General features: G+C 37.5%; 1 long non-coding RNA gene across 3 annotated transcripts; it reads left to right on the plus strand.

Moving 5' to 3' along the window:
* Positions 1-253: 253 nt before the first annotated feature.
* On the plus strand, positions 254-17,870 carry LOC138685697 (uncharacterized). Of its 3 annotated transcripts, none has more exons than XR_011325080.1 (4): positions 254-1,479; positions 6,189-6,399; positions 9,440-15,287; positions 17,617-17,870. It is a non-coding gene; the product is annotated as an uncharacterized lncRNA (long non-coding RNA). The 3 variants fall into 3 exon arrangements; XR_011325079.1 differs by lacking the exon at positions 17,617-17,870 and having other exon boundaries at positions 9,440-9,574; positions 15,160-15,523; XR_011325078.1 differs by lacking the exon at positions 17,617-17,870 and having other exon boundaries at positions 9,440-15,523.
* The last annotated feature ends 1,011 nt before the right edge of the window (positions 17,871-18,881 follow it).

Genomic DNA, 18,881 nt, shown 5'->3' on the forward strand with positions numbered 1-18,881 from the left:
AAACACACCACCTGAGAAGAGACACGCTAAAATTTAGTTGGAAAAAAATAAGGGGGGGTGGGGTAGGGTGGGGGGGACGAGAAGAATGTTGTAATGCAATGGCTAAGGGAGATTTTTTTAAGCATTTTAAAAGGCTAAATTAATAGCCACTACACACTTCGTGATGTTGTTGAAGATTGGTACGCTACAAGTGAGAGACAAAAATTCACCTTGTCCAAATGTGGTCAAGGCTGGCCATGCTTTACCTATGCCATTTCATATTCCATACACTTGAGAAAATGTGACATAGGGTGCATTTTAATAGGATTTTTGCTCAATAGTATAGTTTTAATGATTTCTAGGTCATCATGAGACTAATGACCTTTTCGAAAGGGCAAAAATGGAAGCAGGGTCTTTCTAATGCAAGATAGTGAATTCTCCTTCTTGCATACTACAAGCCATGTCTGACAGTCCTCAGTCTATGTACAGACCATTGGGATTTACACGAGCAGCATCAAGGCACTATCTGTACTCCCAGTTGTTGTCTTTTTTTAATTTTTTTTTTTTAAATATGAATTGTTGCAACTTACTTCAACTTGCATTATAAATCTGGGGGGGTGGGAAGGACAGGGAGAAGAAAAAACGCATTTTATTACAAATACGATAAGGAGATCTTTGTAAAGCATCGGAACCAGTAGCAATCACACTACTGTTTGAGCAAAACCAGAAACCACCCAATCTTCAGGGTTAAGGACCTCTATCAGGAACAACCTGTGAGATGTTAATTCTACAGAATATGAATCCGTAGAGGTAGAGAGACTGCAAACAGAGTAAGAGCTTTACTCAGGGAAGGCCCAGAAGTTGCTGGGGTTTTTTTTTTTCCCCTCCAGGAATGCAAGGAAGCTCTTGGACTACAAGGCTGACATGGATTTGAGATATCCCCCTTGCAAAATTACTGTATTTTGGGACTATCTCTGACATCGGAGCACTCCAATGTAAACCACGCAGACTGAATTACATGGCTGTCTAATCTAGAAGTAACTGAACTATGGGAAACAAAACAGGGTTCACCTCTGCTTTTCTAGCCAAAGGCAAAAACAAGTTTTAATCCAAAAAGGACATGCAAATCCTTTGATTGGCTTTGTAAAGCCAGCCCAAAATCTGTTGTCATAGGAGTGAGATAAATATGTAACATACATCTCTTCTAAACACTGCTAATCCCAGTAACTTCAGGACAGAAGAAATAAGAGAGATCAAGCTAACTAGCTCAGTCGCACCACAAAGAAACTTTTCTGCACATGTATTTCAGTCAGCTGTGAGCAAACTCGAATGCTCTTCCACGTTTAAAATTATGAAGATGAATTTGATAAACACAATAAAAGGAAGATAAAGATTTCATCATGAGTAACAGTGGTCTTTACTTTTACCTTTACTGAGAGAAAAGTATGAAGACCACTCCTTGTTTGTACCTGTCCCTACAGAGTCTGAAGGAATGAGAAAGTAAGTAGAACCTGCATTCTCTACATCTACGTGCATTTTTAAAGGTACCTGATTATTAGATTTAACCTGTATAAAACTCAGATAAACCGCAGTCCTGGAAACAACTGGATTCAACTTGGGAGAGCGTTCAGCCACTGAAGCTAATTACAGTGACCACAAAGAGCTTTCCATGAACAGATGCAATCATCTCTCTGAAGCACGCCAAGCATTACACCTATCGCATCTCTGACACTTAAGGAAAAATATTAGCAATAGTGAGCTGACCTAAGGTCTAATCCTGCAAGCATACATGTAGCTGACTCCGTAATGTCCCCGTGATGATTACTGGGGACTTAATTCTCAGCTGTCCTATTAAAAACCCATAAGCCACCTAAAAGGGTCAGAGAGCATCTGGGGTTCTCCTTTAACTGCTATCATAAAATAAGCAGCTGAATCTACGAAGGATGGCCACCAGGAAAACAGTCTCTCTGGCGTTTTAAAAGTAAACCAGTTACCACTGCAAATTATTTCTGAAGTCACGCCATTAGCTGCGTTTTGCCCAGGGTTTGTTTTGCCTCTGAGTTCTGTTGAAAACAGCAGGCAGTTCGCATAACAGATTGCAAAGTCGCGGGTCTCTGGGGCTACTCTTGAGGAGCAGTGGGCAGCAGAACAGCAAGTCATTCGTTCCAGCATGCAAAGGACGAGCTGTGCAAGGCATTTACAAGGAATATATTTGAAGTCACGCAGAACGTGATCTGAAGGAAGTTCATAAGTTTGCGCTTGATACTCTGTCTAAAATCTATGGCCAAATTACCTAGTGGAGTGCAGCAGCATCCTGAATGGGGCTCGGGTAAGGTCACCATAAAGATCAGCAAGAGTTTCTAGACGAGCTGATCCATTCCCAGCAATGTGCTGAAACACTTTGATGTGGACAGCTTGGATGGGGGGGAACAAAAACAAAACCCCCCCACATTTTGTTATAAGAAAGATGTTCTTGGAGTCTACCTTAGTCCACAAATCTAAACAGATCAGATATTAAATACTGTATGCCAATCAGTACACTCAGAGCTATAAGCTTAGCGATACTTTAATTATGAGGATATGATTCCTGAATCCTTAAGTGAAATGCAGGGATGGGGGCAGAGGCTAGAGCCATTTCCACCACCACGTGGTAATGTAGTCATATAGTCGGGGATACACTTTGTCACATTTCGTCCCATGTCCTGAGGATAGTCCCACCATGAGGAGGTAAAGAAACAATTGCTTTTGGATGAAGGTCGGAAATTATCTTGAGAAGAGCTAAAGAAATTAATCTGATGTCAACAGCATTAAAATCTATGCTGTAATATGAGTTCACTTCCACACTACAATAATTTCAGCTCAGGTGACCCTAAATCTGTTGGGGGTTTTTTTTTGTGTTTATTGCTCTTAAAATGAGACAAGTTAGTCTCCCGTTCAATGCATTTTTTTTCTTAAAATACAAGCATGCGATTTTGACAAAAGTTTTTGCCTAGACATGCTTTGAATATTCATTTCAATGAATTAATAACCAGGATTTGAGGTAAATTGAGTTGAAGTTATTTTCTATGCAAACCGGAATTGTGTTTACATTTAGTGAATGAAATATCTCGTTCACTTCTATTGTGTTCTGTTGAAAGTTATTTAGCTAATGTTACCTTCCCAAGCAGAGCTTGTTAAGCTGTACAGTATAGAAGCTTTTCCTTTTGAGTCCAATGATTAAATATCAGTCAAGTACTATATTAAAATAAATCTATTAAAAAAATCAAAATTAGAGGAGAAAAGTTTCTTGAAGGTGACCTATTGTTAATGATGATGCCCTACCATTAATTTTGATTAAATTGGAGTATTTTGAATTTAACATGATAGAAACTTTCTTACTGAACTGTTGTTGCCGAAGAGTCATTATTTAGCTTTTTTACTCTCCCATTTCAATTATATCTGCCCTGAAAGAGGAGAAGCAGCTACTAAATTTGTTTTCTATTACTGTATTTATAATCTGAAAATCTGCATTTCAGTATGCAAACTATTTACAAGTCTTGAAAGAAAAAGGTAAGCTTTGTGCCGGTTAAATAAATTTTAACATTAACTTAGTTTTGACTTAATGTTCCTAAATCCCCATAGCTAAATCAAGTGTCCACAATAGAAGAGACTGGCACTGTATGTAATTTTTGCTATTTTACTTCTCAATGACATATTGAATTGATTTAAAGTGTTCTGGCACATATTGGTGAGAAGAAAAACCACAGTGTTCACCGAGGAAAACCTTTTTCCATGATTAGCCTTCTACCTAAAACCCCCAGATCTTACTGTTTCTTCTGATTGTACAGGTGTTATTCCGAATCTATGTGCTTAAATCTTCGAACCTCATGGGCACCTTCTTGAAAGCTGCTGCCAAAAGCTGAAGACGATTTACACCAACACTGTATTCTCTCATTTTAAGCAGTCACAAAACTCCCCCACAGCAAGGCATGCTCCGATGAGCCCACTCTCATGTGATGGTCATTGCAGCTGATTCAGATGCACGTAGGATTGCTGGAGCCTTGTAAGGCAGCAAGTGTCTGAGTCATGGAGATGCTGCGTGGCGTCTGGGAAAGCTGAAGGCTCTAAAGCTGCCAAGCACTGCAGTGGAGGGAAACAAATTCCTCCCTTAATATTTTCGTATTAAATACTTGAAATTGTAAAACGATAGGACAGGCAAACAATGTTTCTTTACCACCCTACTGCTGAAGTTACCAGCTCACAGAAAAGGATGTAAAAACTCAGAGCTGTAACTCAGCTAGTTACAATGGAGGACTGCCTGCCCAATGTTGAGCTACCTTTCCTACTTAAGTTTTGCTTTAGGATTTCATCATGATCTGCTGGTGGTTCAGCTAAGTAGTTTGGTTTTCTTGTAGTCTTTTTTTTGGGGGGGGGGGGGGAGGTTGGGGTGGGCTTGTTTGTTTTGTTTTTTTTTTTTAAAGTTTGAGTCACTAAATGTTATAACATGGCGTATTCCTAAATTTATCCATAGCATTCTGAAAAGTTTCAGGGCTATTGCATAATAAATCTCATACATCCTCCATTTAAAAAAACACAATACTGTCATATAACTTAACCACCCCCTCAAGTGATACTAAAGGAACCAAAAAATAAAAAAATCCAGAAAGCTACTAATTGTATATGTCAGAAACAGTGCATCTTTCTTAGAATTACAAATTTGCAGTCTCTCACTCATAACTATGTGGGCTTATAATAGACCAGCTGCCCCAAAGCTGTACATGGTAGAATAACAATGAGGCATTACAAAGACCCAGTCCTTTTTAGCAGCTTCCTATTAGAAGAAAGAAATAAAAGCCCCAATTCTTGTATCATCCACTGGGTGTAGTCACAAAGTCTCAGAAACTTCAAGCATATTACAAAGTTGCTCCAGAAGGGTAAGGATCATGTCACTTAGCTTATATGAAGCTCAGTACCTGAAATTCAAACTATAAACCAGTCTCTCTACTGCATCATAATCTCTATAGGTTAATACGAAAGCAGCATATTGAGTTGAACCAATTGTTTAAAACTAACCACACTGTTGCTTTACATCACTGACATCTCATCCTCCCATGCCCAAACACTATTTCTGCCAGAACATTTTGGTCTTCAATTGAGGTCTTCCCCATATGAGTAACAGAAGCTAAAATGACATCTTGTCTCATCTGAAAGATTTGTTATGGAAGGTTTTTTATTTAAGTTTGTAAAAACAAACAGCCAGGGCAATGTTTGCTTATACTATCATTATTTCTTTACATTGTTCTAGAAGGTTTTTCTTCTACAGCATGGAGACTAAACTGGCAGCATAAGAAATGTTTCTTTCATGGAAAAAAAATACCCCAAAACCCAACCACCACCCCAGGAAGCTATGGGGCCAAAGAATAGCTCCAAGCAGTTTCCCTTACTTGAAAAGATTTTTTTGACATCAAAGTTTTAGTATTAAATTCATGATAACATTTCGTCAATTATTTAATCAATTCAAAGGATTTCCTTCAAAAAAAGTAAACTGCAGAACACTTGATTTTTTTTTTCTTCCTATCAATCACAGGTAAAATAATTGTACAGCTTCTACCACAGTATAACATTTATATTTGCATTATGCTCGTTATCATCCACTAAAATCTCTGCTATGGAAATATCAGGGTACAATTATGATAGTTATCTTTATGCTATAACCCAGACATGCACTTAAGCAGATGTTCAATTTCATGGTTATTAGTAGTCTCACTGAAGCAATGATACTGAATTCTATTATCTGTCTACTTTGTTTGCTTACTCTTTTTAGTTCCTTCTGTATTTTACTATATAGGGCAAAATAAGCATATTTCTGAAGTATACTTTCAAAGAGATGCCTTTCACTATGCCATGCTGTATATGCTATAAATTGAAGTATTGCTTTCTTCACTAGACTATAACTTACTGTATTTAGTATATACCGATACTTTTCCTGCACCGTTCTGCTTAAGACCATTTTGCCAACTGATACACTATCAGACTAACATCCACATTTTAATGCATGCATTTTGGCTGCAGAATGCACGCAACACTGAAAATTATATCACAAAAGCTACATATATCGTTCTAGTTACAGATAGGTGGACACAACCATCGCTCCAGGTGAAAACAGAATTTACTTCTAATGTTAAAAGCTACTTCCCTATTGACTTAAGAACATATTTCTGTTTTTTCAGATCATCTCTCAAAAGAAGAGAATAAATGCTGCATTGTTACAAGCCAGCAGCACCCACGGATACCCTCCAAATGGCTCCACAGAGAGACTGAGCTTCCTGCAGGAGCATCTGGATCACTGCCGAACGGCCATCTGTGTTTTACCGTGAAGAGGATTATAAAACTATTTGCCAGATAGAACCTTATGTGATTTTTTTTCCCCTGCCCCCAAAAGTAAGCTAATTCTTAAGAGCAGTATCTGGAAAATGGGCCTATAATAGTGGGACCTGGAATTCAGGCATTTCTCAGCATTTAAACGAATGTGCATGAACCAACTTTGTGCACTGTTCTTCAAATTTCGATTGTTTTTTGTCCATTCCTCCTTTCTCTCCCCTCACTTATATGTGGAAATCACACCTTTTGCTTGCAAGTTTTTCCAGTGCCCCTTTCTCCATTATTTACTCAAAGCAGTCCCTAATTATTTGGATTCACTACAGTAAACAGTTTTTGAGAGGAAAGAAGCCTTTACAGCTCTGTTTAAGTAATTGGAGTGTGACAGCACATCACACTGCAGGAGATGTTCCTCTCAGAAGATTAGGTATTTAAACTGTGATTGGGCTCGATATAATAGGAAGACTGACAGAGACTTAAATAAGAGCCAGGACAAAATATTATCTGACAACTGGAAAAAAACAGAGTATCTCAGAAGATGTGCTGATCATATAGGATCAAATTATGATGGACTAGACATCCACCTAAAAACAGAGTACAAAGAAGCATTTTCTTTGCCTTAGAGTCCAGACTTGAGGGCGGAGGGAAGAAAGGGGGAAGAGGTACCTCCCTTGGAGAAAGAAACTGTAACTTTTTTGTTTTCACAATACCTTGTTTTGGCAATAACAAATATTGTATGAAAGAAGAAAAAAAAAAAAAAAGAAAATTCAGGACAAAAAGCTTTTCTTTCTGAGAAAGAGGCAATGATATCATCTGCAATTCAGAACACTGCTGAAGACCACGCATAGCTGTCCCAAATACATTTGTACAAATTAAAATGAGGTCCAGAAAAAAAGAAGAAAAAACAAAAGTTCAGTCTTGTTTAACTGAGCTTCCTACTAGTTTATTTATTTGTAATAAAATGGATAAAATAATCCATTTGGATTAAAGCTACTTTGATAAATTGCACTATTGTGGTAGATCTGGAATATAATGCATCAGAGCCAGGTTGAATAAGAACAGGCTTTGGTATAGAGGAATACCACCAAGTCCTGCATCACAAGATGAAATTCTGCTGCTCCCCCAGATGCATACCCACAGAGGCAGAGCTCAGCTGGGAAAAGTTCTGCCAAAAAGAGGTGTGAAGAGATGACGCCTTGTAAGTAGTAGATGAGCACTTCCTGTGAGTGTTTCCAGAATAACCCCCGATCAAGCTACTGCAAATTAGCTCATCCTAAATAGAAAAGGGATCAGAAGTAGGCTTCATTGACCTTGACGTGGAAATGGAAGACTAAGAAGTTATCCAAGCTCTGAATTCAGCTGGATCAGGTAGTTGAGGTACATGAACTTTCATAAGGAGTGGATTCTATTTAGGGAGAGTTGGTACAATTACAAGGAATCTGTGAAGTGGGCAAGGATTGAGGAAGGAAAAGGGATGGAAAAAATGGCAAGGGGGAAGAACTTTGTAGAAAGGATGCAGCCAATCAACCATCTCCAGAATACTGGGAACAAACTGAGAACCTACACAGAGTGGAAGAAAACAGGCTCACTGACAAAGCTGTCTTGGAGATCAAAACGTGTAACAATAAAGCAAGAACAGCCAGAATCAGTACCTGACTTTGCAAAGTGTAAGTATCTACAGGAAACAGAGCAACAGAGATACAACCTAGTAGCAGTTTTGCTTGACGTGAGCCAGAGGGACTGGAAAATACCTAGTGCAGAAGACCGGAAAAAGCTGCAAACAGAATCACATGTACAGTAGCAAGGATGTTTAAGTAATCTGTTACAATGTGTAGAGTGGAGTGCCCTGTAATTAGAAATCTGCAAATGCAGTAACTTTGGCAAGAAAGGAAATGCTTTGCATGACTGCTGTTTTAATAATAATACATAAAACTCTGGCTCAAGCTCTAAAGGAAAAAGGGTAAAGTACAGTCAAGTTTACAAGAAACAGATTGATCCAAACTGACTCAGTATACTTTCTCTCATAATATACCTGGCTCCCTAGAAGGAGCAGAGAACAAAGGGATCCTCTACTGGGATTTAGTAAAGCATCTAGACTTCTTGCCACATGAAAGTTCCTGGTTAAGATCAAGTTTAAGAGAAGAAGCAGCAGAGGATTGTGCCCCCGTAACGTTAAAGGGAAGAACTACTGGCTGGAGAGAGCTTAGCGCTACAGTTCCTCACAGAGCAATCTGGGGACAGATTTTGCTGAGATCATTAATAACACGTTAACCAAGAGCACACCAACATCTCAACATTTGGAAATGCTGTCTACAAGGGGCCTACGGGAAGCACTGGATGATCTTAAGGAAGAAAATAAAAGAAACTGCATAAAACAAAGTGAAAGGTTATGCCTTTGGGGACCAACAAATTTGGTCATCAGTACAAAACAATGAAGACAAGCCTGTGCATACTACTCAATCACAGGACATTATGAACCACGAGCGTGACGTGTCTGAGAAGGAATTGAATGCAATCCTAGAATCCATTGAGAGATAAATCATGGCCAGCCGTGCACAAGAAGGGGGAAAGCTGAAGGAAAAGGCTACAGCAATTTTATGTGAAGAGGTGAAATGAGCTGGTTTGTTCAGCTTTGTGAAAAGCTGACTGGGGATGTGACTGCTTTCTATAAATAGAATAAGAGTAAAGTAAGGAGCTTAAAGCCAGGGTGTAAAAGGACAATGTTAACATAAGAACAAAGGATGTAATGAATAAATTCAAACCAGAAATTAAAAGAAGGTATATAACCACTAGGTAATGAGGTTTGAACAGTTTTCCAAGGAGACAAATCAGATCTGTTTCTAAGGCATCCTTTTTAAATGCAATTAAAAAATAAATTGATGTTTACTGGACTTTAATCTGCTTCCTCAGGCTTTTTTTTTTTTCTGGTGGGGTACAAAATAGGATACGGACTATAATTGATTTAATTTCTGTGTTTTTGTTTGTTTATTTTGGAAAGGTCCGATTATTTCAGTGTTGGAAAGGCTTTGAGTATTTTGAGGTTTTATCTTAACCCCAGCTACATGCATTTTGGATTAAACGTTTTGATTTTAATCTCCATCAGTTCCAAAGTACACACATGGAAATCTATCAAACACAGTACAAATTGCGTGCAGCAAATGTACAGTTTGAAGTATCTACAATAACTGCCATGAAGAGGCTGTAAGGAATTCTAGCTCTCCAGAGTTTTGTGAAGTATGTAAGTATTGAGCTTTTACTCTTTTCTCAACATAATGGGAAAAGTGAAATCTTATAGCCTTACTGCATCCATGTTTCATTCCTTCAGATCCCAAGGCCTTGGAGTACACCTGATCCCCCTCTCTGCTAATCTCTGAAAGCCAAATCTGCTAGCTCTCTGTATTTCTCTCCATGTTTATATAACATTTGAAAGATTTTTTTTTCTGATTCAACAGAACACCAACACTAGTGTTGCAGAACTAGTAATTCTTTAGGGGAGAGAATAAGGAATGCTGACTTCCATGCATATATTCCACAATTATTTTTTTAAGAACAAGCTTTTAACTGTCAACCATGTAGAATATGCTTCTATATAGTGTGACTGAAATGACATAAAGGATTATTGGTTACTCTGCAAGCTATATACTGCATAACATCTTTTGCCATTCTTACCCAATACCAATTTCCTCTTTGAGACAGAGAATCGAGAGCAACATTTTAATAATGCAGACCAGTTCTGCATTGCACGAAGGGGTTTTTGTTGATGTTGTAGTAATAGAAGGCCTCAGGTCAGTGGAATCTGAATTAATTGTTTCTGCAGATAGTTAGTCCCAACATATTTTACGCAGTGCATTCAGCATGTGGAGAGCACGTATGAACTTTTCAGAAAGCCTTTCATATTCAAATCAGGTAAACTTCAAGCTATATACATTCATGAATACAGCAGTAATTATCATGCTCTGAGGACATGTTGAAATGACATTATCACTTGTCAGCAGGATACCACTGGCTGCTGTCATTGACAATTTACATTTAGCATCAATGTTAAATAGTCTGCTTATTAGTTTGTTAATGACCTGAAAAAATCAATGATTTAAAATACTTTAGGATATAGAGTGTTACCTTATAGCTTTGGTGAATAGCCAAGATTGGCCTCAGAAAGCAGTGTGTATACAATAAAGTATTAATTCAAAATTATGGATCAGTTATTTGGAAAAGATTGCACCCACAATAGGAAAACGAGATGAGCATAAAACCAGAAAAATAATGGTATAATGCCAGTTAATCAAAGAATATTAGATGGAAATATCAGCACAGTCAGTTCCATTCCTTCACTAATACAAGACTTCTAATAGACAAGAAGAAGTTCTACAGAGCCCTGAATAGTTACTTAATTTGTTTTATTATCCACAATTTATCTTGTCTGAAGTGGCAGGTCTCCCTCTTTCTATGGCAGATAAATCTAGAAAAATGGTAAGATAATGAAGAAAAGAGTTTAATGAAACAATCACGTGATAACAATCTGAAAGGTGATAGTTGTTTGGGATCTTTTCCCATTTAATGACAAATAAAATTGGCTTGGCCTTCTCCAGTGAAAGAAAAGCCTAGTAGTGCCTGAGTCCATTGATTTTAAACCTCTTCTATTTTTAGGGAATACTACCAGATATGAAAGCAGCATTTCCATTTTGTCCTGTACCTGGTTATTTTGCACATGTGATTGATTCATGTGTGTGCAACAGTAAGTTTTCCACATGTATTTTGCCCTGACTCCATCTGCCTTAACAAACACACACTAAACATTATCTCAGGCACAAATATGCTGAAGCAAAGATTACAACTATTTTTCTTTCCAAGTTCCCCTACTTTCAAGAAATTCTTCAATTCCTCTTCAGTAAATTTTTTCCTTCAGGACTTTGAAAAGCACATAGCACTTCTGCTCAAAGAGAGAGGATAAGAGATTTTAGAATCTTAGAGCAGACGGGTTATATCTGAGCTACTACAGGAACAGCAGGGAAAAAAAAGATATTTGCAGAACTTCCTCTTCGCTTTTCAAAGCAGTATGAAATTGGTATTGGAGGTGAACCAAATTTGAAAAAGTCAAAAAAAAAAAAACAACCCCAAACATTTGCTCAACCATGCAACACAGAGACCTTCCTTTCAGAACCACCCTACAGATATTGGTAGAATTTAGAACTAGGAATACATCTAGAGTATATCTAGGGAACGGTAAGATTTTCCATTAACATTATTCAAACTATGCACTGTGGAAAAAAGATGCTACCACTTCGAGCGTTAATAAGCTGTCTGTGGGAGGGAAAAACCTTGCAGAATTTATCTTCTACAGACTTTGATGTGGCTATCACAGGGACAGATTTGACTTCATCCAAATGGAGTAACTCTTTGTGACTAGCGGTAGTCTCTCTAGTGGTTAAATCATAAGTGGTTGTCACCCTAAACTAATGTATATTTTTTGTATGCATAGCCTGTTACTTTGAAAGTGTGTCTGCTATGTGCATATATAGCAAGATAGATGATAAAAAGAAAAAAGCAAATACTATGGATATAAGATTCCCTATATATGTTTATTCTGGCTGACATTAAGGATTTCCAAAGAGAACAACCTGGAAATGTTAATAATATTTTGCAATAAATTCTTTGTACCAAGTTTCCCCAAGGTATTGTTAACCCTTATATATGCAACAAAATTCAGAATTCATGTAACAAATCAGATTATTCCTGTTTTCAGGTACTTCCAGAAAGAAAAGAAATGAAGTAGAAGGTTTTGTTTTACAGTACCATGTCACAGGTGGGCAAAATTAAAAACTATAAATACCTAACAAGTCCTTAATTGCAGGAATCCCCTTCACAGCATAGACTGCCAGCTATTCGATTTTATTGCCCTTTATATAATAGGTTCCCAGCTACTCAATTCCTTGTCATATAGTCTCCAAATCTCAACCTAAAATGAGGAGTTTGAGGCTGATTTATGACAGTTAAAGATATATATCTTACCCCATCATTATCTGGGCAGTGTATTGCCTGACTTAATTCTTAAGGCTGATCCGCATACAAGAACTATATTTTTCATACAAGCTGCAGTGAAAGCTCTTAAAAAAAGTTGACATTGGTATACTCACTGTGGCAGTAATTTGCAGAAAGATTGCTATTTTTTTCAGTATAATGTTGATGACTATTTGCCAGTGTGTGCCAACTTAGTGCAATGGACTGATCCTCTCTATAGCAAAAGGCAAATCCCACAGGTTTTTGATTTCTTGTGCTTTAGAGGAACGTACAAAGGAATAACTTATAGCAAAGTTTAATATTGTCATGAGGACATGAAGAATTTTGTCTGGGGGAAGCAACAGTTAAGGAAAAATGTACTTTTAGTCTTCCATTACCCAAATACAGATTAAGGGAAGGCAAAACTAGGGTCTTTTCAACAGTATACAGTGCAGAGGGCAAAAGGCAAGTCACAAGTTACAGCGGAATATGTTCTGACTGGACAGAATGAAAAAGCACCCCCCTGTGGGTAAACGCTGACACCAAAGCAGGTGCCCCAGCCATAAAGCACTAGCAAATTTTGCACAAGTTATTGGTTCTGTGTTGAGGGATGTGAATGCACATATATTTTGCTTCTTTTTGCACATATATGAGGCTTACTCTCTTCTCAAATTCCATTTTCCTCCCATTGTATTGTCTTCTGATCAGCACTGGGGAATATCAGTATTTGGGTCCTGAGTGACTGATCCAAGTTTTCAGTCTTTTACCCAACATCTAAAGATTTCTGCTGAAGTATTTTGCTGCACTAGTGGGTTAGGCATTTGAAGAACAAGCCTTTTAGTCTGTGTGAATGGAAAGGCTAACATTCTTAAGAACGGAAGAGCAGCCATACTAGCTCACATCAAATGCCCAGCTTGTCCAGCATCTCATCTCCAACAAGGACCCACGGGAGATCTCCAGGGAAGACTTAAAGAACAAGGCAAGCATACAGTATGAGGAACAAGAAAAGCATACAGTTTATGTCCCCAAATACTTTCCGAACTTCTAACAAGTTGTGTCTCGGATCTCTTCAGCCAAAGCGAATGCCTTTATTCTTGGGTATATTTTTCTTCCATGAAAATGGAATTCATCATATCATTAGACAGCACTCTTACACAGATTAGGGTGCATAAACATATCAACCCTAGTTTTGTTGTTTGTTTTTTTTTTTAATTTTGTTTTGTTGGGGGGTTTTGTGTGGTTGTTTTTTTTTCTCTCACGAAAGTTTTCCTAATTCAGCATTTGGGTCTTTGCACACCTTTGTGTTGTGCTTTTCACACACCATGGAAAGAATTATTAGAGTACTATAGAAAGCCATAAAGAAGCACAGAACAAGAAGCTGGTTTAGGAAGTATGAAATGTTTTCAAATGCAGACTGAGTTCTAACGAATACTTTGTGATTTTCCTGGTAAGAATGTAGCACTACAGGAAAAAGGACATACCCTATCTCATTACTAGGTTTTGGCTCTTCTGCATCACTGCCTTTCCTCTGTAATTCTAGAGGTCTATCCTATTGGATAAAAAAGGCACAACCCCACCGTGCTGAGAATGTTGGTGGCAGCTCAAAGGAAATTTCAGTCAACGGCCCAAATCCTTATTAGTGTGTAGATACGAATACACAAAGCAATGAAAAATACATAGCCACAAGGTAAGCTACCTAACTTTAGGTTCTGGAAGCACCCTCAGATAATTTTTCACAAGAACATCTTCCTTCCTCAGTCCTTCCCACATCTCTTTTAATGATCCAGACCCTGATTTGGACAGGGACTCTTTTAGAGCCCTGTATTATATACAACATGCTGGTGACAAGCAGATTGACAGTCTCACTTAAAATCAGAGGTGACTGAATTTCCTGATGAAATCAAAAAGATCTGCTCCTTGAACTCAAAGTTATTCACAACTACAGAGTAACTGCAACAAAACTTTCACTGGGAAGAGTTTCAGAACAAACTCAGGCAGGGCAGGAGATTGAATCTTGGCCCTTTACAAGCCCAGCGAGTAACCCAAGTTTGGCACACTGCTCAGCGTGAAGGAGCTAGTATAGGCAGTTAAAGCAGAAAACCATATTCTATTTGTGCTTCCAACAATTTTCTTAAACCTTTGAAATTAACTCAGGCAAACTGTCTGATTTAAACAGGAAACATTAGTATTAATGCATTCAGTGGAATTTACAGACTTAACAGACAAGATTGATATTTGTTCCAGTATCATTTAAGATGCCATACTTTTCTATTCAAGAAACTAAGAATGGGAAAAAACCAAAACCAATCTGACAACCCAAATAAGTTCTTACATCAGGTTCTGTAGCATCAGTGCATTTTACACAATATAACAGATTGTATGCATAGACGTTCAAGCTAAAAATTCTTCAAGCTTAATCTTTATGCAGGTCATGATGATGTAATCTCTATTAGCCATCTCAGATGTGGAAGGAGAGTGGCAGGTGCAGCTTAACACAATGTTAAATATTTTTTTTTTCTTTTTAATTAAGAATACTCTACACAAGCACCATGAAATTATGTAGGTAGGTGCCATTTCAAATTCAAAGAAACCAAATATCAGAAAAAAGTATCTTGAAAGACTCGGCTCATCTGCTATTAATAAAATGCCATCTGCCATTTTATGGTGCATATATAAACAGTAACAGATAGATGCCAAGGTAATTTAGAATTTCTAACTGCAGCTAGGCCGGAGCTAATTTCATTCAAGGGATAAATGAGGAAGTCTCCCTTTGCCAACTGACAAATGTAATGATTCATGATTAATGAAATCTTTTCTCCTCCACAGGCCTTTCCTTTAAACATGCTTCATTGTTATCAATGGAGTGAGGGAAAATGTACTTTCAGAAATGAGCACAGCAGAGAAAACAATCCACCCTTGAATGAATTGGATCCAATTCTTACTGAAAAATCAGAGTAAGTAGTGATTAGAGAACCAGTAGCTGCCTCTACAGAATTCTAGCTCCATGTATTTTTCCAAAGGTAATTAATAAAGTTAAATCTGAGTGCAGCAAATTGAAAGTTAATATCTAAAAAGGTTTCTGTGGTAGCAACTTTTTTCCCATGGAAAATTTTGTCTTAAAATATTTATATTTGATGGAGACCTTCAAGGGAAGAAGAAGAAGAAAAAAAAAAATCTTTCAGCCTTGCTATGTATGAATTTATCTTTACTCCATTTTCCCAAACCAAAATACTAAAGCAGCAATAAACAATTCTAAAGACTCAGGTTGCTTGTTTCTTTCAACTCTCAGTTTTGTTTCTGTTACATTGGTAATATCTATCCCATTCTTTGCCTCCTGAGCAGGTTAATGGAGCAAGTTTTTTTTAGGGTTTTGGGGGTTTTGGTTGGGGCTTTTTTTGTTTGTTTGTTGGGTTTTTTTTTTTACAAATGTTTGTCTGATCTGTATTTAAAACCTCCGAAACGAAGGTTCTGTCTGCATCTAAACAACTTGCAGGGCTTACAATATTTACCATTTTAATTTTTCCCTTCCCATTCAAATTGAGGTAAGCGAAATTCAGTGGGAGATTCCAGTCTCTTTCAGCATGGATGGCATGGTGGAAATATATCATCCATTCTTGTGTCTTAAGGAAGCTTCTCATCTTCACATCTACTACTTCTGTTGTCTTTCTTTCTCTTTTTCAGAATTGTGAATGATTTTTCCTGCAACAATGCTCTCCTTTCTCCCAAGCCGATTTCCACTTTCCAGTTCTCATTCTCCCCCGTTGGAGATTTATTTTTCCCATCTCATGTATCAAAAACAGCCAATGACATATCCAAAGAACTTGCCTCTAGTTCACAGCGGATTTTCAAGACAGTTCAATGGCAAAGCTAACAAAATTTCTTTTAAGGTCAAGGGATTTTTTTTTTACCAAACTCAGTAGGTGCCCGTTAGATGTTGAACTATCCTACCACCTCCTACCTTTCTTTGAGACGTTACCCCCAAGAATTCAGACTCTAAGCTTGGAAGAACTATGTTCTGCTTCAACTTGAATGCGGCTAAATTGACAGTATGTGTCATGACAGAGTGAGAAGTGACAGGTTTGTCACTTAGAACATGTAAAAACCACTGCTTTAATGTTTTAAGTCAGAGGAAAGCATAATGAACAGGTAAAAGTGATATTCATGAAAGATTCCTATCACCCTTTTTTAATTAACTTTCCACAGCCATCATAGTAAAACATTTTAGCAAACATCACATTGTTGACTTGAAGCCAAAATTAGAAGATAAGCGTATGAGTTTCTTGGTTTTACAGAGAAGCTACTCAAGCAGATAAATCCAAATCTTGCCCACAGAGTATATTAATCCCTCAAAACCAGCCTTTCTTCCCTTCACCGTGTATAAGCAGTGGGTTAGACTCTTGCCTATCTCATATTTCTCACATTGCAGAGGGATTTGGTCTTCCATAGATCAAAATCTCCAATACAATGGGAAAATAGATGTGGTCACATAAGTAGATGGTACTTAAACAAAGGAAGAAGAATAGGTGTTAATGAACTGGGACCAAAGACTGATTAAAAACAGGATTAGTATTTGTAAGAACCTGGATGACTAGAGATTGATATGGTATGTACAAGCACTTGATTGTTGAAAGATTATGTTCTAAATAAAACTTTATAGTTTTCACCTAACTTGCACTATGTCGCAAGACCAACAGCCAGAGATAAACTTAAGTCCGAAAATTGAGAAGTCACTATCAGACACTCAAAAAGCTGGAAGGGGAAGAGAAATTGACTTCTTGTGCAGTTTGTACCTGCTGGAAACGTAACATTACACGTATCCAGAATCCCATTTAGTTTAGACTGTTGGGTTAGTGGCCATGATTTGAACTTGCAAAGATGGTTCAGATTTTGCTGCCAAAACACCAAAGCTTTTGAATAAGCAGTCAGGATGCTAGCTAACACATGAAATCAAACAGAAGAAATTAATCATAATAGATGGAACATTACAAGGGAGACTAAAAGATTTTCTTCATAAGGGAGATCAGACACATCAAAAAGGGTATCAATGATAAAGAAATCACTTCAAGCTTGCAATAAATGTTTATTTTTTGCAATTCCTACCTGATTAAAAGCAGAGTTGTGCAGCGCTCCAAATGTAAAATTGCTATTGACCCGATTGTGATTTTTTTTCTTGAGCAACATAAATCTTTAAGTGAAAAGATTATAAACAGATAAGCCCAATAAACATTAGAGACACCTGTATGTCAAGTTCATTTTGCATGTGTCTGTAATCCTCTATTCCAGACCACGTGGCCAGAACAGCAAGAGAAATCACATCAACAACAAGTACATGTGCCCTGCAAGGATATTTTGGGCTTTTGTGTAATGAAATTTTTCACCATCATCTTAAGAAATAAGTAAATTGGCATTGTTCCTCTACTATGAAAAATATTCATGGAGGTTTAGTTAGGCTAGAACACTCTGCTTGAAGTTTCAGTCTGTACACTGGAAAAGACATACAGTAACTGTCTTCTTATTCATACTTGTACATCTTGTAAATCATCTTGTGCACAGAACATCAAATGTTTAGGACCAACTAAAATAAAAGAAGAATTAACATGGACAGTGAACCATGTAACTCTATAATCTTCTTTTTGGAAAAACATGACAGTACCTTGTAATTAATACTGCATCCTGACCCTGGTGGTCCGGTTTTGTAAAGCTATCATCAATTGCCAGGAGAGAGAAGTAAATTAAACAACTCTCCAGATATGTCCATCTGCAAAGATTCAGTGTTATCATCTATTTCTTCTGAGTAACTATACAGTTAATCGGGGTGGTGACCCATATGAAAACACAACATGCAATATGAAGAAACATGGAACATACTGTTAATTCATTAAGAATCACTCATAGTTGAAAATGTACCATCTGAATTGCAGGTATTTACTTCCAATTAAAACACAGAACTTCGGTGCCACTAAATAAGAATAGTCTTGTTCCATATTCAAAATAATAACATTTCAATATCAAGACGTAGGAGCTACTCTGAAGAGCTTAATTGCTGGAATCATTCCAACACAGCTGTTCATTCCAAGGAGTCTTGAAACTGTTAACACTTATCTAAACAGGAAAACACCATGAAACAAAACTTTATTTACAAACTCACACTGCTGCAAAACTGAACCCTCCTTAAACTTTCAGGGTTTGGCACTATTTCTCTTGAATGTTTGGCAGAGCTTATTACAGTAACGTGCAGTTCTGCGATTGCTTTTTCTCCCCATTTCAGCAAAAAGAGCCCAGAACTTCAAAGGGAAATGATTGCAAATGGTCTCCAAAACTCTGCCTTCAAGAGACTTGAAGGGAATAAATCTCCTATCCAAGCCTTTGTCATCCCAGTTTAAAATATGTTCATGGAATCCTGACCAGGACTCAAACAGGACCAAGGCCACAGAAAATTAAGGTGCAGATATTAATCTTGAACCACTCTAAAATGAGTTGGGATGTGGCTACTTATTCAGCCCTGTGCAGTTTCTTGCCAACCTTAGCACAAGTATATAGGTATGTGG

Source organism: Haliaeetus albicilla, chromosome 6 (assembly GCF_947461875.1).
Source record: "Haliaeetus albicilla chromosome 6, bHalAlb1.1, whole genome shotgun sequence".
Taxonomy (NCBI): domain Eukaryota; kingdom Metazoa; phylum Chordata; class Aves; order Accipitriformes; family Accipitridae; genus Haliaeetus; species Haliaeetus albicilla.